General features: G+C 36.4%; 1 long non-coding RNA gene across 2 annotated transcripts; it reads right to left on the bottom strand.

The window, feature by feature from the left end:
* Positions 1 to 272: 272 nt before the first annotated feature.
* Positions 273 to 13,248, bottom strand: LOC103598293. 2 transcript variants are annotated; one of them, XR_551192.1, is made up of 4 exons: positions 13,090 to 13,248; positions 11,828 to 11,951; positions 3,222 to 3,337; positions 273 to 3,113 (listed from the first exon to the last, which is right to left on the bottom strand). It is a non-coding gene; the product is annotated as an uncharacterized LOC103598293 (long non-coding RNA). The 2 variants fall into 2 exon arrangements; XR_551191.1 differs by having other exon boundaries at positions 13,070 to 13,248.

Here is a 13,248-nt window from a genome sequence, read left to right on the forward strand (position 1 = left end):
ATTTCCCATTTCATCTTTCTTACCATAAGGATGGCTCTTGTCACCAGAGAGAGGATGCCCAGATTCAAGAAAGTTGTAACTGGTCCCCTAGCTTTTGTGTCTCCCATAAGAGAGCATACAGGATAGAGTCAGCAGAACACGCCTGTAGAGGGTCTCTTTATCCCTGATAAAGTTTGCCATGGTAAAATGACAGCAATCTATTGGATAACTCAGACAAGTTCACAATGTTTAAAGACAAATGATTATCTTTTAAAAAATCAAGATAACATTAGTCAACTCCTTATCTATGAGTTATTTATTGGAAAAAAGTAATAAATAAATGCCCTAAAAGATATTTTTAAATAACCTGTTTTGAAATCAGCACATTTAAAAGAAAAAAAGCATATTCACAAATTCCACTGTTTCAAAGACATTTCCTTCTCTACACCTGAACGTATACATCAGAGAGCTCATTTAACGATGTCATCAGATAAAACAGACTTTTACATCTGTTACAAATTCATTGACCAGGGGCTCTTCCTTTGTTTAAGATTTCTGACATACAAGAAGTATAACAATTTCACGCTTTCTTGATAATTTTTTCTCTCCCTCTCATTTCTATTCCAAAGTTTCTCTGTTTCTATCCTCAATCAGTTTTAATATGTGGCATTTTTATAAGTCACATCTATTAACACTGTTGTCTTTTTCTTACAGACACTGTTTTAAACCAAGCCAAATGTTCATTTCAGTAAAAATTTTAAAAGTATTAGAGAGCTAATTCTATTTTTAAAATTATATGACAGTATAATTATCCCATAAAATTTGAAGCCTTTCAATTAATATCTTCATTGTTTAAGAAATCTATATTTTAAAAGAAGCGTTCTGAGAAATAAGGCCTTTTATAAGCAGTGAAATAAAATTTTTGAACTTCGGTGCCAAATTTTGCCCTTAATTTTTAAATATTTATATCTGCATTTCAAAGCTATTTCACCATTCATACTAAGTTGCCTTTTAAAATTAACCTCAATTATAATTTTTCAGTTTCCTCTAAGCATTTTTTCCTAATATTGGTAGAGCAATTAAATATAAGCCTAACACGTTTATCAATTATAAATCTATGTGGTCTTCAATAATGCATAATAATTAGGACACCAATATTCCTTATACCAAATGCATTCATGTTAATCACCCTGATGATTCATTAGAGTGACGAAGTATTGAATCAAAATGAAAAATAAAATTATCTTCAATAGAGAAAGGCCTTCCTTGGTTACAGGTTGGCCTGGCCTTCAACTAGGGAAGATTGCAGGTTGCCAAGTCACCATATTTAAATTTGCCAAGGGATATGATTGCTAAAGGCTTATAATATCTTCATTTAAAGCAGTACCCTTGATTATCATTATTATGTATAAAGTGCCCCAAAAGCACATTAGTAAGCAAATCATTCCGAACCCCTTTGACAATGTTCTATGTCCTGTACAATCCTTACTTACATTATCCTAGTCTTCCTAACACTCATCTTTGAGTCTTTGGTATTTTCTTAAATATACCTTTGGCACCTAGTTTTTCCAATCTGTTTTATCAGTTAATGACAATTCTTTAAACAATATGATCCATAGGACAAAACTCCAGACATTAAAATCAAACATCTCACTCAAACCTCAAAGAACATCATGAACTGCTTCAAACAATTTCATTAATCTATCCAACTTGTTAAATAATTATCTTTCAAATTGCAAAATATAGGGACTTATCTAAGCGTCACCACTAAAGGCATTCTGAAACGTTTTGTCAAATAGTGAATGATCGACCATTATACAAAAATCAGTGCAACGTTTCATCCAGGCAGCTTTAAATGCATTCTTTGCTAGATGAAGAAATAACATCACGTAGAATTTCTGTTGTTTTCACCAATTTTTGAAGATAAGGTTTCTAAAATTTATCAACCCACTAAAAACAAATTTTACCTGCCTACCCTTTTCCTGAGCTTCACAGCCTATAAAAAAGACATCATAAATAAAGTTTAAACTCTTACCTAAAAGCCCACCACAAATTTTAACCAACCCCTACAACTTAGAGATAAGCTCAACTTCCAGGCTACTTTATTAATCTCACTTTTAAAGAGAAAAGTCTACCAAGCCCAAAAAATAAAATTAAAAAAATAAGAAAACAGTAAAATGGATCAGTTTGGAGTAATCTGGTTGTTACATTCAGCAGTTAAGTTGCAGTGTATGTTTGCCCCATCTTGAATTGCCACCTAATGGTAAAAGGAGAATGATGTCAAACAATTATTTGGCACATGCTTGACAAGCCAAAGCATTTCAGAAAGAACCAATCCTTCCTCTTGTCATTTACAGAAAATTAAATTCATCCCACCCTCAGGGACACAACATTATCAATTTAATCTGTTACTCTGTTACATTCCACTAAGAGTGGCAGAATTTGAAAACAAGGGGGTTAAAAGTTTTAATCTGTATAACAGCTTGATCTAGGTTCCTTACTACACTACATACCTTATCTTAAAAAAAAAAATCTTTGCTTCTAAAGCACTAATTCACCGCTTTATAATATGTGAACAGATTTTCAGTTCAATTTGATGATACTAAGGACTGCTGAGTAATAACCATGGCTCTCTCCAATCAGTTCAGCATGCATCTCATCTTTGATATCAAGTGCACTGGTAGTGCCTTATATTAACATCTTCACTATAAACAGTTCAGGCATTTAGAAACAAAGTATCAATGGACTTAATAATTACTTTAATTCATTTTATAAATAAGCAACTGAGAATTTTGCTCCAAGTGGCTGCTAGTGTAGCCCATTCCATAAATGGCATTCTCCGAAGCATAAGGCACAATATGATATGAATGCAGCTCTTCGTAATAGAGAGACTGAGAACAGCATTCCTGTACCATAAACTTCAGCCGTTTTCTTGTATCAGAATATGCAGTCTTATAACAGGGAGCTTCTTTAAAGTATTCATAGCTCTCTTTCTCCGTCTCTAGATGTATCTTCCTCAGCAAATTGTTAATTAACACAGACCTTCTTAAGTAGGTTTCTGGGTCTTCAAGAAACCTGAGCTTCTCCAGAGAAAGTTTGAGAATGCAAGTCCTATCCTCAGGTAATATCAGGTGCTGGAAAGCAAACACAATCATTAAATCTACATGTAGAAAAATGATAACTAGAGCTTTTTGCTATTGAAAATATTCATAAAATGAAAAAAATAATAAATAAATCCTTACTTTTGGAAAACACCCATGGTAATCTTGATGTAAATCTTCTTCTTCTGCATATTTTCTCTTAAAGTAGGCTACTTTCGACGTTGTTAATATGTATGTTAATACTTTTGTTGGATAAGCTGAACAAATAAAATAATTGGAGAAAAGTCAGATTTTATTGTGGCAAAGAGTATTTTATAATATAAATTCTACTTGCAAAAAATTTTTCATAAAAAGAAATTGGTGGCCCCTGAAATTGGTATCCTCTCTTCAGTAAGCAACGTGGTGAAGCAGTCAGTGGCAATTGTCCTGTGATTAAAAAGTCTGCAGGCAGGAAAATGCCACCATGTAGACCCAAAACAGATGCTCTAGTTGGAGATTTATGTGTATTTCCTTCTGCAGTCTTTCAGAGATCAAATAGCAGAACTCTGTTTCATTTCATTTCATTTCACGTTAAAACACACCTAAATTTGAAATTGATTTATAAAATGTAATGGGAAGAGAAAAGTAATTTTTTAAATCATTCTTTTAGTTAAAGTGACTAACACACAGTGGGAATTTAATGTTTCTGGGTCAATCAAATTAGCAGAATATAGTTGGTGACCCAATTGCATTTTAAAGAAGTAGTTATGTATCTATAAGCAAAACCCAATGATATGGTTTGTATAACCATCATCCTAATGGATTAACGGAGGTAAATCATAAGTAAATGAAAGATTTAGGTAATGTTCCGACTAGCAAATTTGACTTTGGTATAATATCTGAAAATGAAGACCTCTGTTTTTTCCTTTAAAATACTATTGCTATTGAGGATTCTGACTTGTTTACTGAAGGACAGAGTTCCTAAAGCAGATATTTCAGGGAATTCCTAGGGTGTACTCTAGGTGGCGCTCAGATCACAGGAAGGAGGCAAGATCAACCTTCAAAGCAAAAGACAAGTATGCCTCCTAGTGAAAGCACTGAATGAATTTGCAAAGCAAAATGCATGCAGTTCAGTACTCATTCAACCTTAGGGGGCCAGACCAGAAAAAACATCATTTATTTTACCCTCAATCCATACCCTCAGATATTTCTGTGTTGAAAACATTTAATTCACAAAATAATGAGTGGTTTATTAAGGGGTTGGTTAAATAAATTTACGGTTAAGACATGCGATCCTTTTCCTCTAAAATCTTAAATATTTTAAAGCTTAAAATAAAAATGTGCTCTTCAAGAACCTGCCTTTTCTAGTTTTTCCTCCAATCTGGTGGACTCTGTATAAAGCTTCCTGCAGCTTTTTGTAGTTGGATGGTGTTCCTTGAACCAGCGGGAAAGGTTACAGAATTATGCCTTGAGCATTCTAAATTTCCACTGGTATCACTGTGGATTATAAACCCAAGAGAGTTTAAGTTAGAGTTGGTATATTTTGTTAAGGGAATCAAGAACTTTAAACCACTGGTGTGTCTGACTTAAAAAAAAAAAAAGACTAATATGTAATGATCATTCAAAATTAAAGCAAAGACAATAGTTGCTACTACACGTACACAATTCCTGAATTCAATAAGCAAAACTCAGCTTACACAGAGTTTTCACTGAATTCAAAAGATTATGAAAAAAGGGAACACAAAATTGATTGTACAGAAAACAAAGAAAGCATCACACTCAACCCAGTTTTCTCAGGGGCTATTTTTTAGTAAACTGCATTTTTTAAGTGTATATTTAAAGGATGTAATCAAATAATTAGGTGAAGCTTTGGGTTATCCCATGTGACAGTTATCTTTACTTTTTACACTGTTTTACTAATTGATGTAATAGTGGTTCTCAAATGTTAACCAGCATCAGAATCACCCAGAGGGCTTGTTAATCACATATTGCTGGGTCCCACCCCCAGAGTTTCTATTCAGTAAGTCTGGACTAGCAGCAGAGAATTTGCATTTCTAACAAATTTCCAGGTGTTGCTGATGCTGCTATCTGAGAACTGCATTTTGAGCTTCTATGTTGCAGCATTAAGCAGGTGTAGTAGTAGCACTACAGCAGCAAGTTCAAAGTAGAACACTCAATCAACTGATTGCCCTATCGTCAGAATGCCAAGCAATTGGCTTGATTGATTTTTGTTGTTGTTGTCGTCGCTATTGCTTTCCTACACTGGCTTAGATGCTTTAGCGTCATGAACAAAACCAGACAGCATTTTAACTAAATAGTGAAGAATGAAGTCACTTTTCGACACGAATCCCTGCGTTCACATTAAGAAGCATCAATGACTGTTATTAGCATTATAGCTGGACAGTTCTGTTTTTTTTGTTGTTGTTGTTTTTAACAAGATGCAGTGAATTACATAGTGTATAAGAGAGGAAAGTCTTGGAAATTAGAAGAGTAACTTTACCATAAGCAAATATTAGTTTCTTACATCCATCTTTTTTAAAAGTCTGCTCATTGTCTTCCAAAGTAATATAATGTCTACAGCATTTATAATCAATTAAAAATCTTTTAATGGATGACACCAAGGGAGGGCAGGAGGCAGCTTGGAAAATCAAATGTTAAACATTGTTGTGGCTCCCAAGTGAACCTCCAGGGGATGTATTCTGACTTAATAGATCAACACAGAGATATATATACATATATTATATATGTAATATATAATATACATATATTAAAATATGTGTGTATATATAAAATTACACCAAGGTTCATAAAGACTCTGTCTGGCTATATTCAAGCAGCCTAAGCTATAGAATGTATCAGATCCCGAAAATACAGAGTAAATTCTCAGGAGATCTGGATTTGAGTCTCAGCTCCTCTGTGGGCAACACACTTAGCCATCTAATTTATTGTTCTTAAAAAACACCCCCACATGTGGTGGAAATTCTGAAAATCTTTCACAGCTGACATCAGTTTGACAGTTACCTCCCTACAAGCTGCTTTAGCTATTAGCAATGCTTTTGGCATCAAATTTTGGAGAATGGTTTTAGCCACTTTTAGGCAAACATAGTTCCTACATCTGTTTCCTTGGCTGGATTAGAACTCAAAAAATCAGAGCTGGAAACTATTTATTGATCACCTGGTTCAGCCTCCTCAGTGTACAGATGAGGAAACTGCAACCCAGAATAGTTCAATGATTCACAGTCTGGTGTGTGGCTAAGGGGTTTTTGAAGTCAGACAGATGTGGGCTTGAATTCCACCTCTGCCACTTCTTAGTTGTTTGACCCTGAGCAAATTACATAAACTATCCACAAAGCTCATTTGTAAAGTGGAGGTAGAAATACTGACTCATTAGATCATTGAAATAATTCATGGAAAGTGACTGGCACTGTGCTTAGCATATAGTAAGGACTCAATCAAATCCTAGCTCTTATTAGTGCCAATAGGCACAGATCTATCACACAGAAGCAAAGTCCAGCCTGGCCTCCTAGCTCTGATTTGGTTTATTTCCACCAGTTGTACATTTGGGGTGAAGAAAATGCAAATTATTTTTGAAACATCGAGATAATCATCTGGATAATTAATTAAAGTTAATCCGAATATCCAAAGAAGTTTGCCTGTTGTGATCCAGTAAAGACGTATAAAGGTGTTTACTATTCTCCCATGGCTAAAAAGCCAAACTCAACTCAGCCTGTTATTTAAATGAAGCTGATGAAATAGACAAGAAAAAGTAAAATGACTTTATGTCTTCGTATTCAACATCCTGAGCTCTGAGAACAGTATGTAAATTATAAAACTGAATTAGACTGAGCCTAAATTTATTTCTGAAGGTGAAATGGCTAATGCTGGTTTGAATACACAAATTGTTTGTAATGCTGTAACCTCTGGGCACATAAAATATCTGTGCCAAGCACTGTGCATTTCACAGTATAAAACTTCAACAAGCAACAAATTAAAAGTCATAGAACAGAATGACCATCCCTGTCACTAGCATGCTGGCAGTACAATTTATACATATTTCCTTAAATAAATGTTTAAAATGTAATTACAAACGATTGCTCCAATGCTCCTCCTTATTGCTCTGCTTCTGCCTCCAGACAACTAAAATCCTATTATTGTAGAAGTGATTTCATTTGGTCCACGGCCCAGGGATAGTACATTAAGGAAACATCATCAGCAAATTAATTTACAAACGCTTTGAAAGAATGGACAGCAGGAAAAGAACAACTCCCGTCATAGTAATCCATTCTCTCTTCACGACTAAAAAGCCTGAGAGATGGTGAAGTGATGACTTTAACACATCTTAATTTTAGTAGGGTTTTCATTTTCTCCCCCACAACATTTTATCAACACATTGCAAAAACAGCGTTGAAATCGTACTATTTGATGTGTGCATCCTAGCCACAGACAGATGGGGTGGAGGCTGATCGATAGGCAGAAATGCGGGTACCACCTCCAATCAACTGACTTGTGCTGTGGACAAATCATGTGCCTCAGCTTCACAATCTCTTATTGATTTCTCTTTGTGTGGTGTGAGTCTAGCATAAGCCTTAAAAAGTAAAAGTGTCCCTATCTATCTGAATAATGCTTTGCTGATGGCAAAGCTACCGGACATCCTTCCTCACGGGCCATGCCCACTTTTGTTTAGATTTACCCCATCTGTCACTGTTGACCACATTCTGCAGTCTTGCTACATGGCTTAAAAAACTTCAGTATAACCTTCTAGTGCTCTCCCTCAGCGCTAGATCTACAACTTATTTACTTAGTAATTTTGGGCAAGACACTTTAGCTCAAAAAGCCTGAATTTTCTCATCTATTAAGTGGGGGAATAATATCAAGTTTATTGAGTTGTATATGAATTACATGACATGATGTTTAAAAAGCACTTAGTGCTGGTCATATATGCTGATATTTTCTGCTCGGTAAATGTTATGTATTATTACTGTAATAATAATACTTCACTTGCGAAATCATAAATATATATCTTACTCGCAGGACTATGTTTTTGTCCACTCTTTAATGTTAAGCACTGGTTGCATGAAATATTCATGAGAGCATTCAAGAAAGTAGACCAGGGCAAAGTTCAAGGCCAGAATGCTGTGCCTTCCGCAGACCTTTGGCTTTGTTGATGTTTCACAATTTCCCATCAGCCATCTTTCCTCTCTCTTGTAACCCCTTGCCTAGCACCTTTCTGGATAATATGCTGTATGGGAGCAGAACTCAGTGCCAGTTTTTAGCTATGAATCAATGAAGCAATCTGTTTCGTCAGATTTTTCATCTACCCAAAGCACAATATTGACTTTACTGGCAGTTTAGCATTACCAACAAGTTGTAGCTCCTGGAAGACTTTCTTAGGAACTTCCAGGGATGCTGACAGCCAATGAGTGAGAGGGTTTATCAAGGTACCAGCAGCATTTTTTGGTACTAGATTCCATGTCCCTTAGGTCTGCCCCAAGCACAGGCATGGAATATTAAACAAAACGCCACCAGTCCACAAGCCTATTTTGTTGCACTGGTGATGATCTCCGAACCAAAGAGAACACTGTTAAGTGGGAAATGACCAGCCATCTACTCATGAAGTTACTTTAGATGCTGCACCAAAGTCAACCTCTGCCATGATCTGGCCCTACTAATAACAGAGGCCAACTCCTCATTCCCCTAAAAGAGCATTTCTTGTTTTGAGGGATGATGCTCCCTTTTACTCCACCTTTCACCTAGGAAGGTGGTAATGAATTATAAATAAAATTGGCCAAGCAATCACATTGCTGGATATGGGTTCTAAGAAATATTTTACCAATAATACCTACAGAGATGCTATAATTTCTCTAAATATCCAGGATGTGATCTCAGAGACAGGGGTTTTAGTCCATAACCTATGAATGACAGTGGCTTTTTGAAAAGTACCTGACCTTGATCACCACATCGTCCTCTACTTTGGTATCCCCACCACCACACCTCATGTTTAGGCAGATCAATAAAAACATTTATCCAGGCCAATGTTGCATCTGGGATCCCAGAAGGGTTGTGGAAAAACACAAGATAGTACTAATTATTAACTGTACTCATTAAGAACACATGAAAATTTGTTTTAGAGTTGGGTGATTCTCTGCCCTCACTCTTATGGTACCTGATTTGTGTTCCTACCTGGAGTTGCTCTAGTGGTGAAATGATCTTCATTTACAAGATACCCTTCTTCTAACGAGCTATAGGTGCTTCATTAAATTGCACTGTGTTCAAGCTCAAGCAATTCACTTAAGTTAATGGATGGTCTTCTTCCCCACATTAGATATGGAGAAAGTGCTCCATACAGGAGTAAAATAAGTGGTGCATAAAGACAGAGTCAGGACTCTAGGCTCTTGAGTCCTGACTCTCTCTGCAGTATTTCCAACTTTTCTTGATTTTCCTAACCCATGCTCCCTTTTGATAGGCACTTAAAAAATAATACCCACTCTGATATATCCCCACAGAGAAGATTTCCCAGCCCAAAGTCATCCCTTTGCCCCTGCTAAGCACCACTGATACTTAGAGGGCTTTTGTATCTCTACCAAGGAGACTTTTCATTGCACTTTACTTTCCATAGTTATTTTGTTTGTTTTCTAAATATAAGGATATATTACAATACTAGTAGACCTTTAGATTCTAAGTGCTTTTCGTTAATATCTTCCCACCACCCCTGCTGAGAATTGTTGCAATATACTGCAGAGGCTCTGTTATTAGCCTGTTTGCATAAATATAATTAGGAAAAAAAAGAAAATATAAAAAATAATTGTTAGATTTAAAAGGGGAAATAATAATGTATTGACATGACTTAGATAGACTATTTATTTTTTTGAAATAGAGGAAAAAGAGAATTGACAAGATTTGGCTTTTCCCCAAACCTGAAGGTATTCTTCTTTAGTCATAGTGCTGGATAGTTTTCATCAATTGACTCCTTCCTCTGCTTTTGAGATAGTTATTTTATTTCAGCTTCTCCTAGGTTTCTGAAACATATTGCTTCAACAAATAGAGCAATCTGAACTGGTTATTACTTGGCTTTAGCGTTATTTGTTGGGATGTCAATGTTTTGACAGCTAAAGCCAGATGGAATGAGTCACCCGTAGAGAGCCAAAGTGTAGAGCTAGGGGCCTCTATTTCTTGATAAAAGTTTTCCACATTTCTCTGTGTTTTAAGACATCTAAATCCCATAAAAGTCAGATAACATTAAATTGAACATGGAGTTTTCACACACACCTAAAAACTTCCAAACAGAGTATATGAGGAAAGAAGACCGAAATTAGAGCTTGGTTTCATTGTTAATTGTCTTGATCTCAGATTTATTCAAGCCTTATACTCCTAAGTACATGCCCTTTTTATAACCCACAATATCGACAAATACAGCTGGTGTTCACATTGATGAGGGTGACTAGATCCTTAAATACAAACTGGTGAAATTTTTTTTCATACTCTAACTTTGGGCCCACCAATGTCTCCAGGACTAAATGTTTATATTATAATGGTACCATTTGATTTAGGTTTATTTGTTTAAAGCTAAATACCAAAACAACATGTTCTGATGAATGACTTGTTAAATCTGTTCATCAAAATTGCTCAGTGTACATTCTACATATTACACATTCATGATAGAATCAAAATTAAAATTTAAGGACCTCTTTCACTTGACCTTTTTGATTATGACAGTGGTCTCAATGAAAGTGCAGACTAGTTCACATAAATTAAAGGGCACTGAATTACTTTAAGATTCTATGCATATTACGTAAGAGAGAGGATGTGTATAAATTACTAATGCACAAGACATGCATATACATGATCCACTAATTGTGGCTGCTTAAACTTTCCTCGGATGGATTGATAGCGTGAATGGAACTCTGTACATATCTCATGGCAGATGACTGTAAATCTTATTGGTCTCTTTGGGTTTATTTCTCACCACAAATATAGTAATTATGATGGAGAAAGAAGGGTGGGTAGTGCTAAAGACTATAGAAACCAACATTTTTGATGGTTTAGTCATCTTTAATGCTTAAAATTATTAAGCTACAGATATTTCAATAAGTGACTACAGAGACAGATAATTTTAAAGTCTCATGATATTCATAAATCTATATCACTAGGCCAGAATAAACTCAAATAGTTTTCTGAATACAATTTTTAAATTATTTATTTGTATAAAGGGAGGTAGGTAACAGGAAGAAATGCAGCATGGTATATTTTCATGAATTTGATTGTAATTTGCTATTCTGGTTACCTACAGGAATTGCACATGGGTGGCTCAGTACATGTGGAAGTTATACAATGCTGAAGGCTGAACTCATTAGAAGACTGTATTCAGTCGTGCAGATTGCATTTAAAATGTTTAACATTCATAGGTTTCTATCATCATGACCTTAATGCAAATTAAATTTAAAATATGACCACAATCTCTCTTTGCAACTTGAAGAGTTCCCTCATTTCCTCCATTCAGATATGCACTAGTGTGCTCAGAAGGCTTCAGCTTGACATGCTCCCAGAGCCAGGCTACCTAATTTGGCTCACCCTATTCACGTGGGTGTTAGACAGGAAAATCTGCCAGCCCACAAATGTCCTTTTTGCAGAAAACCTCTATTGACTTCTACCCAGCAACCATCTATATAAACAACCCTTACATTGATCTCGTAAGTTATGGTAATGCTACAGTACCATTTATTTCTCTGGATACATATTTAAACAGTAATTTCTTTTAAGCTAGTGATTACCTGGTAATGCTGAATCAATCTGAAAGGTATATTTCTGGGACAGCTTCAGAAAATCTGGTGAAAGTTCCTCTTTGCACAGAGAGCATTTCTTACAGCCTCAGGCTCATGAATGGTTACCTGAGATCTTGAAACAAGGAGACAGACACAAATAACATCAGAGGAGTCAGGACGGCACTGACATAACCTGGCTATTAAGTCAGAAAAAAGCATGCAATAGGAGAACACCAGCTCTAAGATGTTTGAGGTGGGGTTGATCTGGACTAGATAGATAATCCTTTTAACACATACAATCACTTTACTGTTCTCCAGATTTAGGTTTAAGCATGAGGAATCTTAACTATCCTAAGAAATTTGGAAATATCTGAACAACTGATCTCACCAGTTATTTACTTTGGAGATTATTTTTAAAAGATTAACAGTAGGTTGATTTAAAGAAAAAATCAGAGCCGAATATCCTTTGTTTTTAAATGCCAGATTTTGTATAATTTTAGGAAGTATTCCCTCTAAAGTAATAAACCAGCAGTTAACTCAAAACAGACTAACTCAACCTTTCTGTGGAATATACTCTCACAAGACTGAAATAGCCAAATGCTACCTTTTCTTTGAAGACAGTTTTTCTTTAAAGGACCGTGTTTTACTGCACCTTTTCTACATAAATGTATGCTTACAGATCTCATCACCTTCTATATTTAGAGAGATGAGCTTTCCGAAGGAAGATAGGCAGCCAATGAGGAAGATCCCATCAAAAGAGAGGTGAGTTACTATGGTTACTTTTCAGGAGGTTGAGTAACAGGGAACAGCTGCTCCTGGCCAAACAGACCCTTTCCACAGGAGGACCCCAAAACAATGTTGCTCTCCATACGTGTTGATTCAATTAGTCGAGACTACACTGTGTTATTTCAGCCTTAACCACAGGCTTTCTATGGGCACTTGCTGCTTCCAGCTCTCCTGGCTGCACACAGGCAGCAAAGTAAAGGAAAAACAAGGAGGACTGAAAACTTCCGAACGCCAACCTAACAGCGATGAGCAAGAGAATCCTCAAGAACCATCCCATGATTTAAAAAAAAATCAAATCAGGATATTTGGGACCAGCAGCTGACCACACTTCAGTGGCTGGGGGCGGGGTGGGATCCCAGAACACGTCCCTGTCCTCCCCTCAATGAAACGAGTCTTGTCTGAGCCTCTGAGGAAGGCACCTGGCTGGATCAGTCCAGACATACCTTGCGAGCTGGGTCCACTCACCAGGACTTCGGCGCATGTACCTGTTTCCTAAAGGCGCGGGGTTCGGTGCTCACTCCTGTTTTTGCGGCGCTGTCACTCTTCAGACCAGGCTGACAGTGACAGCGACGGCGGCGCGACAGCGGCAGGGGGGGCAACTGCAGCTCGGCGGGCAGCCCTGGCTCCTGCAGGTCCGTCCCTCC

Source organism: Galeopterus variegatus, unplaced genomic scaffold (assembly GCF_000696425.1).
Source record: "Galeopterus variegatus unplaced genomic scaffold, G_variegatus-3.0.2 Scaffold2558, whole genome shotgun sequence".
Taxonomy (NCBI): domain Eukaryota; kingdom Metazoa; phylum Chordata; class Mammalia; order Dermoptera; family Cynocephalidae; genus Galeopterus; species Galeopterus variegatus.